The sequence below is a fragment of the Bos javanicus genome, chromosome 3 (genome assembly GCF_032452875.1).
Source record: "Bos javanicus breed banteng chromosome 3, ARS-OSU_banteng_1.0, whole genome shotgun sequence".
Classification (NCBI taxonomy): Eukaryota; Metazoa; Chordata; class Mammalia; order Artiodactyla; family Bovidae; genus Bos; species Bos javanicus.
In genome coordinates, this window is record NC_083870.1 from 120068950 (window position 1) to 120090344 (window position 21395).

A 21395-nucleotide genomic window follows, 5' to 3' on the forward strand; every position below is an offset into this window, starting at 1 on the left:
AGACAAGATAACAGTGGCAAAAGATGGGCTGGACTAGAGTAAAACACACTGTCATTATATGCCGACCATCTGCTTATCTCCACAGAAATCAAGAGGGTCCACAGACAGATTATTTGATTCAGTGGGAAGGGTCAGCAAAATTGCTAGGAACCAATCATGTTGGTATGCACTACAGACAAAGAGTTTTAAAAGTATCTTTTAAGGTACCATTTAAAGAAAAAGCGCAAGTACTAAGTACGTCTATGGGAATAAATGTAACAAAGGACACATCACATAGTACAGAAAATCTAAATAAATGAAGAACCATAATCTGTTCTTAAAAAAGAAATTTCAGTATCTTAAAAATGTGTATTTTCACCCAAATGAATCAAAACATTCAGATGTAACTTCAAACAAAATTAGGTGGGTTTTTGTGTGTGTGTGAAACTGGACAGATTGCTTCTAAGAATTTCTAAATAGTAAGATACTACCAATACCAGTAACAAGCTTGAAGAAACACAGAAGGTAGAGAGCATGTCTGATAACAAGGCTTAATATAAAACTGAAGTAATTAACACAAGGTGGTTGGGACAAGTAAGTCACCACAATTGTAACAGAAGGGACACCAGAAACAGGCCGGCACACACAGCCTTCTAACATCAGAAAGGAGGCTCTGCAGACTGATGAGAAGAGAAAGGGGCGCTGAGAAAACTGGTGTCATGGACTGAATGCCTGTGTCCCCCAAAAGTCCTATGTCGAAACCCTACCCTCCAGTGTGACAGCGTTAGGAGGCGGGGCACTTGGGAGCCTCGTGCCTTTAGAAAGCTCCAAGGGGACTTGCTTCCTGTCTCTGCTCTCAGCCCTGTGGAGACACAGAGTCAGCCATCTGCAGCCCAGAAGAGGGCTCTCCCCAGAACCTGGCCACGCTGGACCCTGACCGCGCTGGTGCCTGGATCCTGGACTCCCAGCCTCAAAACTGTGAGAAAGTAGCTTCTGCGGTTTGTAAGCCCCCAGTCCGTGCTGCTGTTCTGTTACAGCAGCCTGGACAGACTAACACAACTGGCCAGTCATGTGGAAAAATACACTGTGAGATCCCCCTTCATCCCCAAACAGAGGCCACGTGGACTGAAGATCTAAATGTGAAAACACAGTTTCGGAAGAAAACAAAACGTGTTCTCTCCATGCTCACCTTTAAGAAGGATTTCGAAGCCCATGAAAGATGCCAAATGGAAAAGTCCAGGCATCAAAATACTATTAAAAGGAGAAGAGAAGTCCACCCACCCAGCCACACGATCAACAAGGACTCACGAGCAGAACATGCAGAGAACAGACAAAGTCAAAGAGACACAAAAGGAAAAAATGGGCAAAAAGATATGAACAGGCAAGATACTTATTTTGCCTTAAAGGACATGATACTCAACCACAACAGTAATTAAGAAAGTGTTGTTTAAAACCACATCCATCAGGTCAGCATTAAAATGTCTGCAACCTCAGCTGTTGTGAGGATAGAACAACAGGAACTTAGGGATCATGGGGGAAAAGTTTGTTGGTTCAACCACTTTCAGAACAACAGGGCAATTTCTAGTAAGGCCGCAGACCCTGTGGCCAGCAGCTGCACAACTGGAGATGCTGTACATGAGCCCAGGAGGCAAGACGGAGGGAACGGAGACACCTAACTGTCCCCGGACCGGAGACCGCTCAGTCACACAGGAGCGCTGTCCAGATGTGAAAGTGGATGAAGCGTCCTGGGGAATCCGACAACTCGATTCAGAGAGGAGCAGACAAATGTGTACGGTGAGGTCAGCCCACAGAGCCTCACGCCCTGGCACACTGCTGAGAGCAGGGGAAACAACGGCGCTCCGAGAACGCTGACACTGAATTCAGGATGGTGGGGACGCCCCAGGCCAGGGGTCCAACCGACTGACGCTGAGGCCTCGGTGTGAAGCCCCAGCATGTCAGCACTGGGGACAGAGCCCTGCCTGCCTCTGTGGGCCCGTCTGCAGGGTGGCTAGGACAGGCCCTCCTCCTCCCCGACCCCGTGAGGATTAGGGGCGTGGGCCTCTGTGGCACAGCAGTGCGGCTCTCAGGGCTCATGGGCCCAGTGGGGGGCAGGAGTGGGGAATGAGGCTGAAGAGGGGCCCTGGGTGCAAGTCTGCCTGCAGAACCTCCACAGCAGTGGGGACACTCTCACCCCCTCCACGCCCCCACCCCCAGAGGCCCATGGCCACCAACACTTGGGGCGAACAGCAGCAGGTTCTCTGCAGAAATGGGAGAAAACACCCAGGAAGCACGGCTCCTCTGTGTGGGTGCGGCCCTCCAGATTCTGGCACCGGGGGCACAGCCTGGCTCGCAGCTGCCATCCCTTCACCTAAAGCAGACCTGCTGGCGGCACCCCCACTCTCCTGGCAAGACGGGGGAACACATCCACTCCCCAGCAGGGCCCCTAAGATGAGTGGACCAAGGCCCACCACGTGCATGAGGGGAGTAACAGCTTCAGCATAAAATAATGCAGCAGAAAACAGGCCCTGTGAGAAAGAGAAAACAACTCAACAAGCAACAAACCTCTCTAAACTTATCAGAATGTTTCGAGAACACACTGCATTTTCAAAACAAGAACAGGGTGCTATGAAACGGGAGCTCACAGAGACAAGGCAGATGGTGCTCTTAGTGATAAACTGTAGATGCTGAAACACAAAATTCCCCCAGAGAACTCCAAAATGAAGTCCAAAAATTGTCCAGAAAATAGGACATAAAAGAGACAGAATGAGAGAAAACACCAGAACACCGAAGACCAACGCATGAATCCAAGGAAGAAAACAGGAAAAAGGAAAGGGGAGAAATGTGCACAGACAGGAGAATAAAGCCTGTCTTCCGTTGGAAGGCCCTGCTGAACACCGATACACACAAAAGCCCACACGGAACCCGTCCACGCGGCTGGTCGGGAATCCACAGATGAAGAGAGGACGCTAAGAGATCCAGGGAGGGAAGTCGAGTTGCTGACAAAGACTTCTCTTGAGCACCTGGTGCTGGTGACGATGACAAAGCCTTCAGCATGAGTTACTGACAAGGAGGGCCCCAGACGGAGCAGCAACCCAGTGTGAGGACAGAGCGAAGATGCTCTCGAGCAGCCAAGGACTCACCACCCTTTTCAGGCAGTCACACAAGGATGTGCTCCAGCAAAAGCAACACAGGAAGCCAAGGAAGCAGCCGCTCTCGGGCCCATCAAACAGGGAGCTCCAGGGGATGCAGAGAGCAGCAGCAAGGAGGCGGCTTCCGGGCGAGGATGCCAGGAAAGAGGGCACTCAGCAGAAGACAGGGAGTGACTGGGAAGCTGGGGGAGGGGAGGACAAAGCAGATGCACTCAGACACTAGGGAGAGCTGTGCTCTGCTCCGCCCGGACCCCTGCCTGGCCCCACATCACCACTCAGCCTGGAGCTGCCGCCCTCCCGGGGTGGGTGTGGAGGCTCCCGGGGAGGACGAGGACCGGGGAGGAACAAGCAGGTACGGGCTGCAGTCTGTGTGTGCGAGCGTGTGTGAGGATGTGTGTGTGAGTGTGTGTGAGAGAGGGTGTGTGCACGCAAGTATGTATGTGTGAGGGGTGTGTGTCACAGTGTGTGTGAGAGGAGGTGTGTGTGTGTGTGTGAATGTGTACGTGTGAGGGGGTGTTTCTGTGAGAAAGAATGTGTGTGGGGGGGAGTGTGTGTGTATGTGAGTGTGGAAGAGAGTGTGTGTGAGTGTGTGTGTGTGAGGGGGTGTTTGTGTGAGAGAGAATGTGGGTGTGTGGAAGACAGTGTGTGTGTGTGTGAGTGCGAGACTGTGTGTGTACGTCTGAGCGTGTATGTGTGAGGGGTGTTTGTGTGCGAGAACGTGAGCGTGTGAGCGTGTGAAAGTGACTGTGTCTCCGGGTAGCCCTCCAGTCTGCCCAAGCGCGACGGGGAGCAGAGTGACCGGCCGGGCGCACGGCCCGACGTCTCCCACCACCGCACAGACCCCCAGCAGCCCTGACCGTAGGAGCAGCAGGGCCGCCGCCCGCCCACCGGCGCCCTGTGTGGGCGGGGCGTGAGGCGGCCGGGGGCGGGGCGTGGAGTGGCCGGGGCCGGGCGGGGCGGGGCTCGGCCCAGAGCTGAGCCGGGATTAGCAGAGTAAATCCCAGGGATAGAGAGGAGCGGACGGTGTGTCCCGCTCCGTCCGGTGGCACCTACCGGACTGCCAAGGGGCCGGGCAGGGGTGGGGAGCCAGCTTGGGTGGTGTGGGTGGGGAGCCAAAGCCCGCAGGGGGGCTGGCGGAAACGCAGAGGGCTCAGGAGGCTCGGGCTCCGCTGACCGCTGACCTTGAGTGTGTCCTCCCCCCTCCAACATCTCCAACACCGCGGCCCCCTCACCGGGGCCCGGAGGCGCTAAACCGGGGGCGCTGGGGGAGCTTGGGGTCACCGCTGGACCAGAAGCCAGGGTCCTGGCGGTGCTCCGGAGTTCAAACGCAAACCTGCTCGAGCAGGTGGCGCAGGAAGCACGGGTCTGCCAGTCGCCCTATCTGCCATCTCGCCCTCCCCCCAACCCTGGGCTGCCTCTGCGGGTGGCGCCAGGTGGGAAGGGTCCCCTCAGCGAAGGGTACAGCCCAGCGGCCTGCCCGTGTCCCTGGGCACCCCAGCTGAGGAGAGCTTGGGGGAGGGCATGGCCCTCAGAGTTCTCAGAGGGGCGCCTGGCTGTGGGGCGGGGGCGGGGGGAGACGGTGCAGGAGGCACACGGGGCAGGCGTGGGGAGCCCGGGCCTTTCGGTCTAATACTGAGTGTAGAGCGCTCTGGGGAGCACCCGGGACTGGGCACGGGGGTGACCCCAGCCAACCGCTCTCCATCCCAGGGGAGGCGGCCCAGGCCCCTCCAGGCTCGGAAGGGTCTCAGGCCTGAAGAACTAAAGGCCAGGGTGGGGTTCCCAGCCCCCTGGCAGCAGGACCCGCGCCCTGCTCACCCACCTTGGCTGGCTATTTGAGCTGAAGGGACCTGCTCCTGAGGCTGGGCACCCCCATCTCCACCTCCCACTCAGGTCTGTCCCCCCATTCTTGGTCCCTCCCCCAACCCCATCCCACCTCTGCAGGGCCCACTTCCCTGCTCTGCTTCCAAAGGATGCGGTCAGCCCTGGGTCAGCAGCGGCGACACCCAGGGACTAAAGGGGGCCAAGGCTGGTGGCTGGGGCCCCTCGGCCCGGTGTGTCCGGTGTGACTCCCAGCTTGCTGCACACCAGCCTCCACCTGGCTGTGTGTGGCCGGCCCCGCGGGAGGTCGCAGGAGGGCGGTCTGTGGGAGGACACGCAGGAGGGGCACGCCCGTGGCGGGCAGCCGCAAGCCCTCCTCAGGACCCTGACTCCACGCCGGACGCTCAGTCTCCCTGTGGAGCACACCCCGCGGACAGCCCTCCGCCGCCCTCAGCTCCAGGCCCAGCACGGGATGAGCTCCGAGTCCCCGCCCTGGCTGGGACCCGGCCCCCTCAGCAGCTTTCACAGCCCGGGAAGCAGACTGTCCCCGTTCACTGCATCTCCCAGTCAGTGGCCTCTTTGCAACGGTCAGCCCAGAAGGTTCCTGAGCCTTGACCGCAGTCGAGTGCAAACCTGAGACCTGACCCAGCCCGCAGCATCCTCCACCCTACACTGCAGACGCTGCAGGCGCCGCCCCCGCCTCACTCCTGACCCCCGAGCCCCGCGGCCTCAGCCGGGGCGGGTGGCCAACCACACCTGCAAAATGGCCGCCGCAGGTACGGCCCCCGCCCCCACTCCAGACCCCAGCGGCTCGCTCAGGGAGATGGGCACGCGTCTCGGCAAAGGCCCCCCTTACAGTCCGAGAGCGGGGGGCGGGGGAGGAGGGAGGCGGAGGCGGCGGTGCTGCAGAAGCGCGCGGGGCGACTCCCCGGGGTTAGGACGCAGACGGCCCTGCGCACACTGGCCTCCCCGCACCACCGCCTCACCGCAGCCGCCGGGGCCAGCCAGCCCTTTGCCCTACGGTCTTCTACCCCAGCAACGTTGGCATCCCCGGGAGGGGCGGCCGCCTGGGGTGGGGTCCGCGGATCTCGGCGGGAGAGCCCCCATCCCCGGGAACGTGGGCGCGCATCGCGCCCGCGCCCGGCGGGCCCCATGACTCGGCATTCCCTCCTTCCCTCCCCCTCCCCGCCCTGCGGCCCGCGGTCCCCCGCCCACCCAGCGCCTGGCAGACGGCTGACCCTCCCTCCCCACCGGGATGCTGTCCGGGCCCCTCCCCGAGCGCGAGAGATGCCTGCTGGGTTGGCCGGAGAGCTAGGGAAGGAGGCAGCTTAAAGGACGAGCCAAAAGGGCTGCGCGGCGGCGCCCCTGTCACCCGAGCCCCGGCGTCCGGGAGCGCCTCCAGCCGAGACGTCGCGGTCCCGCAGCCCCCTCCCCTCCTGCGGCCGGGCCACACCTGTTACTGGGGCGCCGGCTGCGTGGATGCAAGCCGTGTCCGCAGGCGTGCCCTCCCAAACCGTGAGCCTTTCTGGAAGGGAGAAGGGGTCTCTTGGGAGGAGGACGCGACCTGGACTGAGCGCTGGGCACTCCCGGCGGCGCGCACCAAGCCGGCGGCCAGCCCTCCCGCCGCAGCCCCCGCCCGCCCGCTTGCCCGCCCGTTTTGCTCTCCGCTCCAGCATCCGCCCTCCCCAACCCCGGGGACCAGGGCCCCTGCCTGCGCCCCGCCGCCCGGGACACCCTCCCTCCGGCCGGGCCGCGCCAGCCGCGCCCCCTCCCGGGTGCCCCTTCCGCCTCTCTCCCCTTTGCTCCATCCCTCCCCTCCCCCGCCGGTGCCGTCCCAGCCCGGGCCGCTTCCCGGGTGTCGGCTCCAGCCCGGGCGAGTGGAAGATCTGGGAAGCGGAGAGGGTTTATCGAGATGCTGCCTGCGCCCTCCCCGCAGCGACCCCGCCCGCGCCAGACCAGCGTCCCCCTGCAGCCGAAGCCGCAACCAAAGGGCCTCTCCAGAGGGCCGTGCCTCGCTGCGCAAGAAGGGCGGACACTCCTGAATTTGCCCCATTGTTCTCCGCAGGGACGGGGGAGGGTCGGGGAAGGGAAGGGGCCGCGCCGAGGGCTCCGGGCGCGAGCTCCCCGCCGGGGCGCTGGGCGCAGGTGCGGGATGCGGCCCTGGAAGCCTGGCGAGCCGCGGCCCTACCTCTCCGGCGTCACTGGTGGCGGTCGCGCGGCATGAGCACCGGCAGGGGCGCGGGTCCCGAGCGAGCGCAGAGCCGCTGCTGCTCCCCGGCTGCGCTGGGCGCTCTGACGGCGGCACCGCGTGACGGCTGCGGGCCCCCGGCCCGGCCCGCCCCGCGCCCCTCCCGCCGCGCTGGTTGGCTGCGCGCGGCGCCAGAGCCCCAGCCGCCAGCTGGTTTGTCGCGCGGGGAGAGGGACGGGCGTCGCGGCCGCCGCGGGGCCGGAGGGGGCTGGGGCCGGAGGGGGCTGGGGCCTGGGTGTGACATCACCGCTGACGGGCGGCGCCCTGGTGGGGAGGTGGGGGCCGGGCAGCGCAGCCGGGACGCGCCGCCCCCTCCTCTAGCGCAACCCCAGCTCACGGGGCAACCCCGAGGCCCCGCGACCATCCACCTGCATTTGCCAGCGTGCCCCGCGCGCCTGGCCCTCCCCAGCTCGGAGCCCTTTCGCGTGAAACCACTAAATCCCTACCTGCCCCACCCGCGATGCTGGCAGGACAAACGCGTCGACGAGGAGAGACAAACTCGGGTGGGCTCCTCTCTCGGGGAGGGGGCGTGGGGGTGTAATGGGTGTGGGGACACGGACTCCGAGGTGTAACAGGTGGGTTTTTCGATCGCGCCTGGCGTTCGGCCAGAGCATCGCAGACAGCCCTCAGCGCGGGGATGATGCAACCGGCCGGCCAGCGGGCCTGCCGCCTCTCCTCCCGGCATGCCTCGGGGGGAGACCCCCACCATCCTCTGGCCCCCACGCCCCCGTCCCCACACCCTGTTTCTCCAGCTCAGCTCGTTGAGACCAAGTCACTGGCGGCCCTCCGTCCACAGCCGCAAACCCCAGCCTTCGTCAGCCCCCCAGCCGGAAAGCAGGTCACCAGGGACGGACTGGCATCTCTGCCTGCCACCGGCCTCCATCCACAGCCCCACCGCTGGGCATTTTTGACAAAGCCTCCGGCCAGCTCACCCACCGGAACTGCGGTGACGTCATGCCGCCCCTTCCCACGCAGCCCCTGGCGCCTGCACCCTTCCTCCCCAGGGCCAAGCCTCTGCGGCGTCCAGCAGGTGCCAGGCGCTACCCTAAGGGTTTGCTCCGTTAACCATTTAATCCCCACCCGGCGTCTGAAGGAGATGCTTCACCTCCGCGTGCAGCGTCCGTGGGGCCTGGGCCTTGAAAGTGGCAAGGGCGCAGGCACATACAACCACCCTACTCTCCAGAGTCCCAGAGAGCCTCTGTTTCCTGGAATACCTACATAAAAGAGGAATTATTGTTCTTCCAAATTTTTGGTGGAAACGGCAGAACTACGTGGGCCCCAAGGAGGTGAATCTTTCATCACTCCCTGTGTTTCATACTTATCCCTCTGGTCAAGTGCTCTATTTCTTGAGCTAAATCTGGCATGTTTCTAGGAATTAATCCATTTCACTGCAATTTTAGAATATTCTTATATCTACTGCTTTGAACCTTTAAACCATAACTTTGTAACCCTTCTAAATTTCTGACCTTTTTAAAGCCACAGAATTCCTCCTGCAGCGCTGCCTCAGCTGGGCCTCACAAAATCTGGATGAGCAATGTTTTCATTTTCTTCAGATCTGAATATTTCTTTTTAAAATATTTATTTATTTGGCTGCACCAGGTAAACTTGACAGGTTCAGAATGAAGGTCAAGGAGTCTCCCTGTTTCTGGCTGGAGGTTGCTGCTCTTCTTCCTTCCTGCAGACAGGTTTTGAAAATGATCAGACCCGTGTAACAGAAATGTCCACAGCATAACAAACTTCCTTGCTGTCACCTCATTGCATTGTGGAAAGGAGGCCACCCTCAGAGACTGGGAGCCACACACAGCTTGCGATCTAAATAACAGTAAAGTGATCCCACACCTTGAATGAATTTTCTGGAATGCAAGGATGGTTCAGTATTAAGGACTCCATCAGTATAATCTACCATTCTAGTAAGTCAAAGGATAAAAAGAAATAGGATTATTTTAGTAGATATTGAAAGGCTTTTGACCAAAGGGCCACCCACTTTTTGGTTAAAAAGCAAGTAATTATACCCTTTGGGGAAAAGATGCCTTCTTCTTTCACTCGAGCAAAAGCAGCCCTTCAGGGTCTTGGAGGACAAGAGACTAGCCAGAATTAGTGTCTGGCTTCATTCTTCATCAGCTGTCTGACTCCAGGCAAGTTCACCAGCACCTGGGTCTGTCACCTCTCCTGCAGGTGGGATAAGAACAATGCCAACCTCAAAAGGCAGTGGTGAGGATTCGTGTGTGCAGTGCTGGGTCCGGGGCTGGGCACACAGCAAGCCCAGTACCAACAGTAGCTGTAATGGTGAAGCAGCAAAAGAATTCCCATTTAAAGAGGGATGTTGTCTCTGGTTTATTTAGAAGTATCAGCCAATGCAATTATAAAGGAGGAAAAAAGGTTAAAACATTGAAGCAAAAGAGAAACAAAATTATCAATATTTGCAGATGATGTAATTCTCTACTAAGAAAATTTCAGGGATGAGTGAAGAGCTATGGGAAGCAGTATGTTAATGGGAAGGTAAGAAAAGTTATCACCAAGAAGACAACAGTTTCCATAAAAACAGACCAGAACCAGTTAGAGCTTATAGTGGAGGAATCCAATCACAACAGTATTAAGGGAGGGAAAATGCCGGGAAATAACAGGAAATGTGCAGGCTTCCTGTTCATAGAGAAAGTATACAGGAAAACTCTGAAAATTCATGAAAAGAGAGCAATTAATGGAAAAGCATTATATACTCTTGGAAAGGAAGAATTACATTGTTTAAGGTCCAGTTTTCCCTAAATTATGAGACTGCTGCGCTGCCTACTGTGCTAAGAGGGCAGGTCAGTTTTTCTAAATTAAAGCTACACATTTGTTGCAATCTCAGTCCAGTGTTCTTGCCTGGAGAATCCCAGGGACAGGGGAGTCTGGTGGGCTGCCATCTATGGGGTCGCACAGAGTCGGACACGACTGAAGCGACTCAGCAGCAGCAGCAAGTTAAAGAAGAAGCAAACGTGAAAGACTAGTGGGGAAGTTTGTTAGAAAGAAAAAGAGTGAAGAGGATTTGCCCAATTAGGTCTTAAACATATCGTGAAATTCTGAAACATATCATGTCATCTAAAAAGATGACAGTATTAAAGGAAACAGATCAAAAGTTTATGATAAAGGCATCATTTCAAAAAATTTGAAGAAAATAGATGATTTTTATAACTAGTGTAGGATAATATGGGAAATATATAAAGTTGGATCCCCCTTGACACAACATCAAGATAAATTCCAATGAGGTAAACATTTATCTGTAACAATGACATTTTAGGAGACTAGAATGCATTGTGAATGGATGCACTCAGCATCTCGGTGCACAGAAATCAGGATACATAAGCTGATTGCCCCAAAGAAGACAGAAGGACTACATAAAAATTAAGCATCAACTGATAAAAACAATAATTAAAAAAAAAAAAAAACATCTACATGGCCCAAACATCATAAACAAAGCCAAGAGACCAACCCCACCCTGGAAAAACATTTCAAAACATATGATGACGAAAGGAACTTCCTAAAGGAGTAAAAAGCTTATGTAAACTAATAACAAAAATTGTAAGTAACCACCAGAGAAATGGCCAGGAACTATGAGGGGGTGGAGGGACACTGCAGAAAGAAAATTGCTCAATAAGCGAAGAGAGTCCTACTTAAAGAAATGCAGGTCAAAACAGTGCACTATTTTTTCTGACCTAGCACACTGTACAAAAGGTGAATGTTGGGTGACACGTGTGGGGAGGTGAGCTCTCCGCACTTGGCCGTGGTTGGCATCAGCTATTTGATTTCCCCGAATGTGTCTGCATTTAAGGCGCCCCTCTCCTTGATTCAGCAATCCCATGGCTAGAAATTTGCCCACGGTATCTACATATGAAAATTTGCCCCAAGAAACAAGATAAGCAAGGGGTTCACCCATGGGCACTGGCTAAATGCATCAGGGTGAACAGGAGAGATTTCTCTGGTGCTACTGAAAAGAACGAGTCTTAAAAGTTATGCGCTGATGTGGAAAGATCAGCAAGATGTTTGTTAAATTATGTAAAAGGAGCACAGGAGAGTGTGCATAACATACCCCACCAATCATAAGAAACTGTTAGCCGTGTTTGCCATGGTGGAGGCTACTGTTGGGGAGGGAAGCCAAGGATACATTCATGTATATATTCCTGTATATGTAGTTTGAATGCTCTCATCATATTCAGGTATATTTTTGTAGGTTAATGGCACTGAACTTAAGAGTAGACATTAAGACCCATTTTCATTTTTCACTTTTTGGGGTACCATTCGCAATACTAATAACTACTACATTAAATTGTTTAAGTTTTAAAAATCTTATCAAAGCTGTAGACTTCCATAAGGCTGAGAGACAAAAAGACTCCAGTCCATCCAAATACTCGTTAAGTCATATAAAACTGCTGATGCTCAACTAGTTTTGACTATGAAAAATAGTAATTTTAAGTGGTTTAGCCTCATAAGAATGTTGTAGAAAAAATATATCACAAAATTCAAAAGACACAAACTAAGTCCTTGCAAAGAGGAGAGAAAAACACCCCAGGCATCACAAACCAAAAGGGAACTACAAACCGTGGTGGTGGCTACACCAAAGGGAGCTGCTCCAGGGGTGGGGATGGTAAGGTCTGGACAGCAACATGCGGGTGCAGAGGGGACCAGGGGAGTCAGGTGGATAAGGGGTCCAGCCGAAGGAGCTCTGTGGGCAGGATGAACGACTGTCCAACACGGGTCATCCTTGGGGCGTGAACCTGCTTGAGTCCTCTGAGCAAAGTTGGGAAGAAAAGGGTTGGGCCAGGGCTCCTGCCTGGCGGGCAACCAAAATCTAGGCCAAGTCATGGCTCAGCAGAAAAGCCAAGGGTCGGTAGTGGGGTTGGGGAAGCAGGGAGCTAGGTGGAGCCTGTGCCCTGTGCTTGAGAAGGATCCCTGAACTTTCAGAAGGAAGAATAGAGTATTGAAACAATATTTGCAGAAGTACTGGCTTAGACTTTTCCAGAATTGTAGATAGAAGTGCTTAGTGAGGAATCAGTATGATCCCAAGTAGGAAAAAGAAGACCCAATCTGCAGAAACCAGAGACAATGAATAAGTGAAATGACGGAGTCAAAAGACAAGTCACCTGAAAAGAAGCCACAGTCGGGGTGGGTGGGGGATGCGCGGCTATGGAGCCAGGTGGGAGGCCTGGAAGAGTCTGAGAGGACACGTGGAATGTGAACTGCTGCGCTGTCTTATCCCCGGCCTCGTCTACCCAAGCCCTCTGCCCCGCGAGGACCACAGAGCATCTGCTGGTTTTACGACCCAGGCCCTCGAGACCCCGCCCCACTGGAGGCCCTGCTCAATGGAGGCCCGCCCATTGGAGGTGCAGTCTGGTTGCCTTGGCAACCCCCCCGCGGCAGAGTTCCGGGCTTGGCGTGCCGCAGGGGAACGCGGTTGCCACAGCAACGGTGGGGCGTGTCCGGCCTGGCACCGGGAGCCGAGTGTTCATCCCCGCAGACACAGATGCTGTTGCTCCTGAGACGAGAGGGCCCTCGGGGTACCGAGCCAGACGCGGACGTGAGGCCAGTTCGCGCGGTGCTCTGTGGGCTCCAGCTGCCTCGCGGTGGGGTTCCAGATCCAACGCCGCAAGGCCCTTAGCGGCACTTTCGGTTCAGTTCAGTCGCTCAGTCGTGTCCGACTCTTTGTGACTCCATGGACTGCAGCACGCCAGGCCTCCCTGTCCATCACCAACTCCCGGAGCTTACTCAAACTCATGTCCATAGAGTTGGTGAGGGGAAACTGAGGCCAGAAAGGGAAAGACTTGCTCCAAGTCAAAATGCTGGTGTCCAGGCAGGATCCTGCCAGTCCAGCCAGGACCGTTTTCGTCCCAACATTGGCTGCAGCGTGTCCAGGCCCCAAGGTGACCTGTGCGTCAGTTTCCCCGATCTAGTTAGTGCATCCTGTGTCCACAGAGTGCTCCTATCTGGTGGAAGCCCACCTGTCCCCCATTTAGCCCCTGGAGGCCTCTGCCCCGCTCCACCAGGGCCCACCCGAAGTCATGCTCTCTCTCCAGTTTCTGCAGCCTTCCCATCCTCCAGAGTCCCATCTGGAAGCCCCTCCACACAGCCTTCCGCCTTCCCCCACCCCACCCCGGGCTGGAACATCTCCCCCCTCCGAGCTCTCTCTTGCTTCATCCTCAGAGGGTCTCATGTGGTTGTGTTTAAAGTGGACCCATTGCCCTCCTTGGGGTTCAGGGAAGAGCAAAGCCAGTGTGTCCACACTCAGGTGTGTAAACTGTCTGAGAACCAGGCTGTCTGGTGCATCCCAGGCAGGAGAACACAACAGATCCCCCAGGCTGGTGGCAACACCCGTGCCACCACCCAGGGACTTCAGCGACGGTGCAGACAGGACTCCTGCATGACCCGAGGGGCTGCTGGGATGGGGTAGAGACCAGACACTGGCCACTGGCCTGGGTGCTGGGAGAGGCCCAGCAGAGACCCTGTCATACTCAGCACAGGCAGGGGCTAGAGTCCAGAACTGGCTGGAGACTACAGTCCCAGGGCTAGACTCTGCAGCAGGCTGAGCCCAGGGTGGCCCGAGGCTGAGCACACACAGACACAGAGTGGCAGCCAGGCAGAGTCTCAGGCCCACGTTCCGACACCGCTCCGGGTGCAAGTGACCTGGGCCCCGCCAACCTTTGTGTCATGATGCAGAACTTGCAAAGTGCGTCTTTTCAAATATCTGTGAACGTCTGAGCTCCTTACACACAGGTCCCTCTGCACAGGGAGGCACAATTGTCAACCCCACTTTGCAGATGAAGAAACTGAGGCTGAGATACTTGGAAAGGCCCTGAGGGTTCCAGGTGCCTGTGGTCAGCCTGAGCCAGAACCCTGACTGAACACTTTCCATGACTCCAGTAGCTTCTCTGGGGCCAGGCAGCCCCTGAGCGGGTGGGAGGAAGCAGGCTCAGGGTGACCGCGCATGCCCTGCATTGTTAATGGAGGCTCTGCTTAGCTGGACCCACGAGCGCCTCCCCGGGAACTGGGGCAGGGCTGGGGTGCAGCCCAGGAGTCTGAATCTGCAGGAAGGCACCTGCACCCTGCATCCTCAGCCCCGTGTCGCTACAGATCACGGGGAGGAAGGCTCGGTGTTGTCAGACTTTATGAAGAAGGGAACTGACCTGCAAGAGAGAAGCAGTACTGAGTCCCAGATCTTGAACCTGGAGCAGAGCTGGGGGACCGGCAGCCTGTGGGAGAGGAGGCAGGCGAGGCCCCCAGGCTTCAGGCTTGAGAGGCCCGGGGGGACCTGCCCTGCGTGTGGACAGCTCTGTGGGCGCTGTGCGTGGGGCGCTGGAGGCAAGCTGCTGACTCAGTGTCTGGCCTGCAGCAGCTGGCAGCCGGGCGGCTGGGCTGGGCCAGAGTCCATTGTGGGGGACCACGTCCACAGGCCAGCTGCTGTTGGTCGCTCCCTCCGTGACCCAGAGCAGGAGGAAATGCTGACCTTTTAAAGGTCAGTCAAAACCCCCAGCACCCCTCTCTGGCCCCTCCACCGTTTCCCCTCCTCTGTGCATCTGCAAAGACCCCACAGGCTCTGAGCTATGTCTGGGCTTTGGGGGCGAGGGCACAGGAAGGGGATCCTTCTCTGTGTCCTGGACATGTTACTCGTTAGGAGGGCTGCTCATCAGGGTTTCCTGCTGCCCACCGCAGGTCAGGGGTAGGAAGGCTGGGACTCCCCAGTGGCACGGCAGGAATTCTGTCAGCCTGCTCCTAAAGCCAGGGAGGGGCTGGGGGCTAGAGCCGGTACTCGGGTTCAGATGAGGAGGGTGTCCCGCCTGCCGCTAGACGCTGGCGAGGGCGGAGAGAGACTGTCCTGCCCAGGGCAACTTTGCAGCCTTAGAGAAGACAGAGCCATCCTCAGGAACTTTCTGCCAAGTGGGAAGGGCTGCCGTGGCAATGTCCAGGGGAGTACAGGGCACCCTGAACCCCTGTGTCCCCACTCTGTCCCTGGAGGCTGACAGCTCTGGGCTCTGCTTTGGTTCCAGCCAGTGGGAAGGTCCCGCAGGAGGTGGAAGGGCAGGAGGAGAGGGTGGGCTGCATGGCGGCAGGTCTCCCTAGCGTCTCCTTTTCAGAACCCCCATGTGGACACAGGCTGCCACCTGTGCCGAGGACTCTGATTCCCTCGCCAGGTTCTGGTGTGGAACCTCCTTGTGCCCCCCAGGCCGGGCAAAGACACCCAGCGCCACTGACTCCTGGGGCTCCCTCCCTCAGGGGGTGCTTAGCCCTGCCCCCCACCAGAATAAATAGCCCTTCGTGAACTGTCTACAGCTACCCCAGAAGTTTCCTGCTGGAACCCTCACCAACCCAAGCTGTGCTGTGCTGTGCTTGGTCGCTCAGTTGTGTCCGACTCTGTGACCCCACAGACTGTAGCCCGCCAGGATCCTCTGTCCATGGAGTTCTCCAGGCCAGAATGCTAGCGTGGGTTACTGTTTCCTTCTCCAGGAGATCTTCCCAACCCAGGGATCAACGCTGCACCTCCTGCACTGCAGGTGAATTTGTTTACCACTGAGTCACCGGGGAAGCCCAGATAATGAGTAACGACAACAAAATTCAACAGAGAGTACAAGAAAGAAGTTAAGGTAAAACCTGATGTTATGAAATAGAAAATAAATAATTTTTAGAAAGAAAAAAATGATTGGTTCTTTGAAAATGAGAAGAAAATATAACTACAGAAAAAATGTTTAAAATGCAACATTTATATAAAAAGTGAAAATCTAAATAAAATTGATAGGTTTCTAAGAAAATATTACCCACCAAGACTTTCTCATAAGGCATCACAGGCTGGATGCTTATGCCCCAACAAGTTCATATGTTGAAATTGTAACCACCGCATGCGGTGGTATTAGGAGGTGGGGCCTTGGGCAAGTGACTGGGGCCAGAGGGTGGAGCCCTCACAAAGGGGGTTAGTGCCTTAGAAAAGAGACCCCCGGGGGCCTGCCACCTCCCAGCACGTGAGGACACAGGAGTGCTCGGGTGTCTATGAACTGGAGACAGACCTCCCCAGACGCCAGATCTACTGGCACTTTGGCCGTGGACGTCTAGCCTCCAGAACCGTGAGAAGTAAATGCCTGCTGTTTACAAGCCCGCGGCCTGCGGCGCCCTGTTACAGCAGCCAGAGCGGCCTGAGGCACAGGGAGAGAAGCCCTGCATGGTCCATCACGCGGGGGGAGGTCAGACGCAGTAAAAGGCCTGACTTCCCTCACACGGGCTCGGGCGTCAGGGACTGTTGCAGGGGCAAGTCCTGCCAGCTCCTCCAGGAACATCATACGTGTTATTTATAATGATCTAAAGCAGAAACAAACAGGGCACCTTCCCTGGCTTGTTCTCTGGAGGTGACACAGTCCTGAGATCGACAGCAACGGCAGCAGGAAAGGGAGACTAAAGACGACACCGCTTTCTAATGCCAGTGCAGAAATCTTAGGTGGCGTTGAAAGTACCGTTGTCTTGACCATGTGGAATTTGTTCCAAGAATGAAACGATGGTTCAATATTCAGAAATCTTACAGTGAAATTCATTGCGTTAATAGTATACAATAGGAAAAATCATGTTATATTGATCAATGCTAAAAATAGATTTGATAAAATTCAACAGTTACTCCTGATATACATTCTTAAACTCACAATAGCACGAATCTTCCTAACCTCAAAAAGAAATAAATCAAATCTTAACATCAAACACAGCCTTCATAACTCTCAGACACCGTGTGTGCGCGCTCACTCATTCAGCCGCACCCACCTCTCTGTGACCCCATGGACTGTTAGCCCACCGGGCTCCTCTGTCCACAGGATTCCCCAGGCAAGAATACTGGAGTGGGCTGCCATTTCCTACTCCTGGGGATCTCCCCAACCCAGGGATTGAACCCATGTCTCCTGCATCTCCAGGATTAGCAGGCAGATTCTCTGCCACTGGGCCACCTGGGAAGCACCTCAAACATGGTACCCTACTCTATTTTCAATGTGATATTTACACGTCCCTGAACTTGCTTTATTTATTTTATTTTTTCTTTTTTAAATTATGAAAATATGATAACACGTTTACAGGAGACTTGGAAAATACAGAACAAAGTCACGTACAGTTCTACTCTATATTGCAATTGTTTGTTTTATTTATTGTTTACTTCCTCTCTTCCATGGTCGAGGATTTCGTTTGCCTTGTTCATGGCTGTTCACCCAGAATCAAGAGCAGCGCCTGGCATGAAGCACAGGCCAAAGAATATTTGATGAATGGCTGAATAAATGAATATTGGGAGGAACAACTCAACATATTTCCAAAAAGGTTAAAAATCAAACAAGGATGCATGGTATTGCTGTTTAAGTTCAGCATGATTATGATTCTTCTATTCCATGTGAAGACAAGAGGGAACGAGTGTCAGACCTAAGTGTGGAAAATAAGAAAGTTACACTTTTCAGATGAGGTATTTTCACTACTTAGAAAATTTAGGAAAACAAGGAATTTAGTAAGGTGGCCAAATGGCAAATCGACCAGAAAAAGTTCCAGCTGTGAATGTGAGCGAGCGCAGTGCTGAGAAGGATTCTCGGGGAGAAAGGCGGGTGACCAGCAGACACAGACGCGCTGGAAAAGGTGCCCAACCAACAGTCACAGTCACGGCAGTAACGACAGCACCCACGGCCTTCAGATCTACGAGCACCATCTGCGCGGCCCCAGGGGGCCAGCCCGCCTGCCGCCCTGCTCCGGGGCTGCGGCTCGGAAGGTGAGTGATGACACTCAGGGTGTGACCCCAGCACAAGGCCAGAGGACACACACCAGGGCGATCATCACGGAACTGCTTGACACCCCAAAATGAGCAGCCCCTGAGTGCACCCGTGGACGGGTGGGTAAGTGAAGTGTGCTGTGGTAAGTCCTACCAGGCAGGGTGAGGAGGCCAGATCTGCACACAGTTGCTGGATCAACCCCCAAACACGCCGGGTCAAAGAGGCAAACGGCCAGTGTTCCCCAAGTGCATGCGTCTACACGAGACTTTTACCTGTTGTTTGCCATCCATGCAGGCGTAGTAAAATTATGGAGGCATGCATTTAGTTCTACTGACCTTGGAGTTGAGTTCCTCTGGGGAGGGAGGAAGGAGAATGGGGTTAGGGAAGGGTCATTAGAAGCTTCGACTGTCTGTGAGATATTCATGGCTTTGGTCATTAATGAGGTGTGAATTTACACACAGCGAATGCTCAGATGTGTGCTGGTTGGTTTCGACAAATACGCAGAAAGCCAGGCCCCTTCCTGCCACTTCCAAAGGTTCTCACGTGTCCCTCCGTAGTCCATTCTCCGCCCCAGACGCGACCTCAGAGCTGATATCTAGTGTCAGAGGTTCCTTTGCTGATTCGAGAATCTCAGTAAATGGAATCCTACGCTTCCATGTCTGGATGGTTCCAGCACAGTACTTCTGAGCTTCCCCCACGCTGTTAAGACATCAGCAGGCTCTCCCTTGTCACTGTTGAGCAGGGATCCCTTCCGCAGCTATGCGGAAATTGGTTTGCCAGAGTCCTGCTGACGAACATCTGGGTTTCTAGTCTCTGACTAGTATTAATAAAGCTTGAACATTCTTGTACAAGGCTTTGGAGAGGACATATATATTTTTAGTTTCTCTTGAAACTAAAGGGGAAGTGCTGAGTCGTAGAAAAAAAAATCTGTGTGTAGATATACATATATATATACTTTCCAAGAAACTGCAGTACAATTTTTCACTGCCATCAGAAGTGTAGGAGGTTCACAACCTTGCCGACATTTGGTAGTGTCAGCCTTTTTCATTTTAGCCATCCTATCTTCCTTGATAGTCCCCTGATGACTAATGATCAGCACTTTTCATGTGTTTTTTGACCACTTGTATATGTTCGTGTGTGTGAGCGAGAAGTTGGTTCAAGTCTTTACCCATTAAAAAACAGTTGGATATTTCTCTATTATTAAGTTGCAGGATTCTTTATGTAACACGGATGCAAGTCATTTGTCAACCGTGTGCACCTCGGATATTTTCCACCAGTTTGTGATTTGGCCTCTTTATTTCTGTGATGATGTTTTTGATGAGGAGTGTCGAGTCTTTCTGAAGCTCTCTTTCTCTCTGTGTGTGTGGTCAGTCTATGAAGTCTGTGAATGTTTCCTCCTGGGTTTGCTTCTAACTTTTACCTGTTTGTTGTTTTTGCTTTTAGCTTTAGGTTCATGATGCAACCTGAAATGACGTCCAGTGGTCCGAGCAACACGCACTGAGCCTTCTTCTCCCTGGCCAGCCACACTGGCCCTCGACAGAAACCACTGGCCATGTGTTTTGGGTCCATGTTTAGACACTCTGTTGTGTTGCATTGATTAATTGGTCTTTTCTTTTTTCCAGTACCATGCTTTCTTGATTACTGTAGGCATCAGTACATTTTATTACTTTAAAAAACAGGAGCTGAAGCAAAAGGAGGAAAATGTTAACATTTGTTAAATCTAGTGGTGGGCACAAGGGTTTTGAAGCCTCTCAAAACATTTAAAAACATTAACATGTAATGGAAAACAGGTTCCAGTCACAAGAGCAACAAAAACTTATCAGTTCCTAAGAACAAAGTAAGTGGACAAGCTCTTTATTTAAAAAAAACAAACAAACAAGGTTATTGAAGATACTGAATTTATATGAGTAATTGAAAGATAGAATACTTTCCTGAAAGGAAAGACTGAGTATTATAAATTTAATGTAATTTCTATAAAAATCATAGGAGTATTTTAGGAAGGTAAATTCATCCTCAAGTTAATCTAGGCAAAATCAATAAGAGTGAACAGCAAGAAAAAATTGAAACAAGCAGAAGTAAAAATGCTAAGGGAAATTGATCTACCTTATGGGAACTCAACTTCAAAGCTATGATAATGATAATAATTCAATTCTGGCAAAAGATAAATCAAACAACGGACAGATGATAAATGAAACAAAACAGATACAAATGAATTTAGTTTGTGATAAGGTCACACTTCAAACAAATAGGGAAAAGTCAGTCTATTTTCTGAGCCATGTTTGTTGAGTAAAAGGATCTATTTGGGGGAGAAAAAAATAAGGTGTCTTCCTCCCTTTACATATACACAAAATCCCAGATGGACTCAAAACCTAAAATAAGAGCAACAACTTCTGGTTATTTTTGTCCCACAGAAAAATACAAATGCTATTTTTCATCTCCTTGGGCTACGGAAGACCTTTCCACAAACCATAGAAGGAAGACCTGACAGATGGGGCCACCTCAAAACCTAGAGCTTGAATGTCACAAAATTAGCGACAGTCAGAGTTAAATTTTAAAAAAGATTTGACCAGGAGGAAAGGCTTATAACATACACAAAAGATGTGACTGTGTTTCCATAATATCGCTGCTGCTTAGTCGCCAGGTCGTGTCCGGCTCTGCGACCCCCTGGACTGTAGCCCACCAGGCTCCTCTGTTCATGGAAATTTCCAGGCAAGAATACAGGAATGGGTTGCCATTTTCTTCTCCAGGGGATCTTCCTGACTCAGGGATCGAACCCTCATCTCCGGCATTGCAGGCAGATTCTTTACCGTCTGAGCCACCAGGGGAGCCCAGCAGTGTAACGCTTGCTGTGATATAAGTTCTGCCAACCCTGTGGGCTCCCAAGGGCTTTGAAGGCAGAGACTGCCATGGTTGGTGGCCTTCCTGGTGGCCCAGGTCAGCGACATGGCTTTGGGTCACTCCTGGAAATTTGAGAAGGTCCTGATGGTCAGGAACAGTGACCAGCACCCCGCGATACACCCCTTTCTGCTTGAGCCAGCCGCAGTGAGTTCTCACTGAGCCCTGGCTGGTGTGACCCACAGGGTGTGGCTCTGGTGACGTTTGACACTTTGTTGCAATATTCTATGATCGTGGACCTCACCCATGTCTGCATTTAGAGCCCCCAGGAGCTGGCCCGAGACCCACAGAGCTGACTGAATCAGGGTGGCTGTGAAGGTGTCCGCCCCAGGCCGGTTGACAGGCTCGCCCAGCTGACTCCCGGGTGCAACCAGGCTGAGAGCCACGCTTTGGGCGGCTGCGTCTGCAGCGGCTTCTGTCCCGCTGAAGTATGGTTTATACCATCCTATACCACTTCCTCTATCGGCTCCGCGGCCGCAGCGGTCACCGCCAGCACGTCCCCGAGCTCGTCCAGACGACCTTCTGCCAGTGGCATCCAGTGGTCCGTTCGCGCTCCACACTGGC

General features: G+C 54.1%; 1 protein-coding gene and 2 long non-coding RNA genes across 26 annotated transcripts in view; 1 reads left to right on the forward strand and 2 right to left on the reverse strand.

Moving 5' to 3' along the window:
• The window catches only part of KIF1A (kinesin family member 1A), an 87054-nt gene extending 79809 nt beyond the window's left edge, over nucleotides 1-7245 (reverse strand). For 18 of the 23 annotated variants that reach the window (XM_061412895.1, XM_061412894.1, XM_061412893.1 and 15 more), the window contains exon 1: nucleotides 7135-7244. The gene's annotated coding sequence lies outside the window, so the exon portion shown is untranslated. Of the gene's footprint in view, nucleotides 1-7134 lie in introns of all 23 variants that reach the window. The other 5 variants (XM_061412874.1, XM_061412876.1, XM_061412873.1 and 2 more) reach the window with 1 other exon arrangement.
• A 1494-nt stretch (nucleotides 7246-8739) lies between these two features.
• LOC133244988 (uncharacterized) lies at nucleotides 8740-12625 on the reverse strand. Its single transcript, XR_009735579.1, has 3 exons — nucleotides 12312-12625; nucleotides 9207-9363; nucleotides 8740-8869 (listed from the first exon to the last, which is right to left on the reverse strand). It is a non-coding gene; the product is annotated as an uncharacterized LOC133244988 (long non-coding RNA).
• An 11-nt stretch (nucleotides 12626-12636) lies between these two features.
• LOC133244989 (uncharacterized) lies at nucleotides 12637-19773 on the forward strand. 2 transcript variants are annotated; one of them, XR_009735581.1, is made up of 4 exons: nucleotides 12638-13088; nucleotides 15667-15803; nucleotides 17363-17935; nucleotides 19380-19773. It is a non-coding gene; the product is annotated as an uncharacterized LOC133244989 (long non-coding RNA). The 2 variants fall into 2 exon arrangements; XR_009735580.1 differs by having other exon boundaries at nucleotides 12637-15803.
• The last annotated feature ends 1622 nt before the right edge of the window (nucleotides 19774-21395 follow it).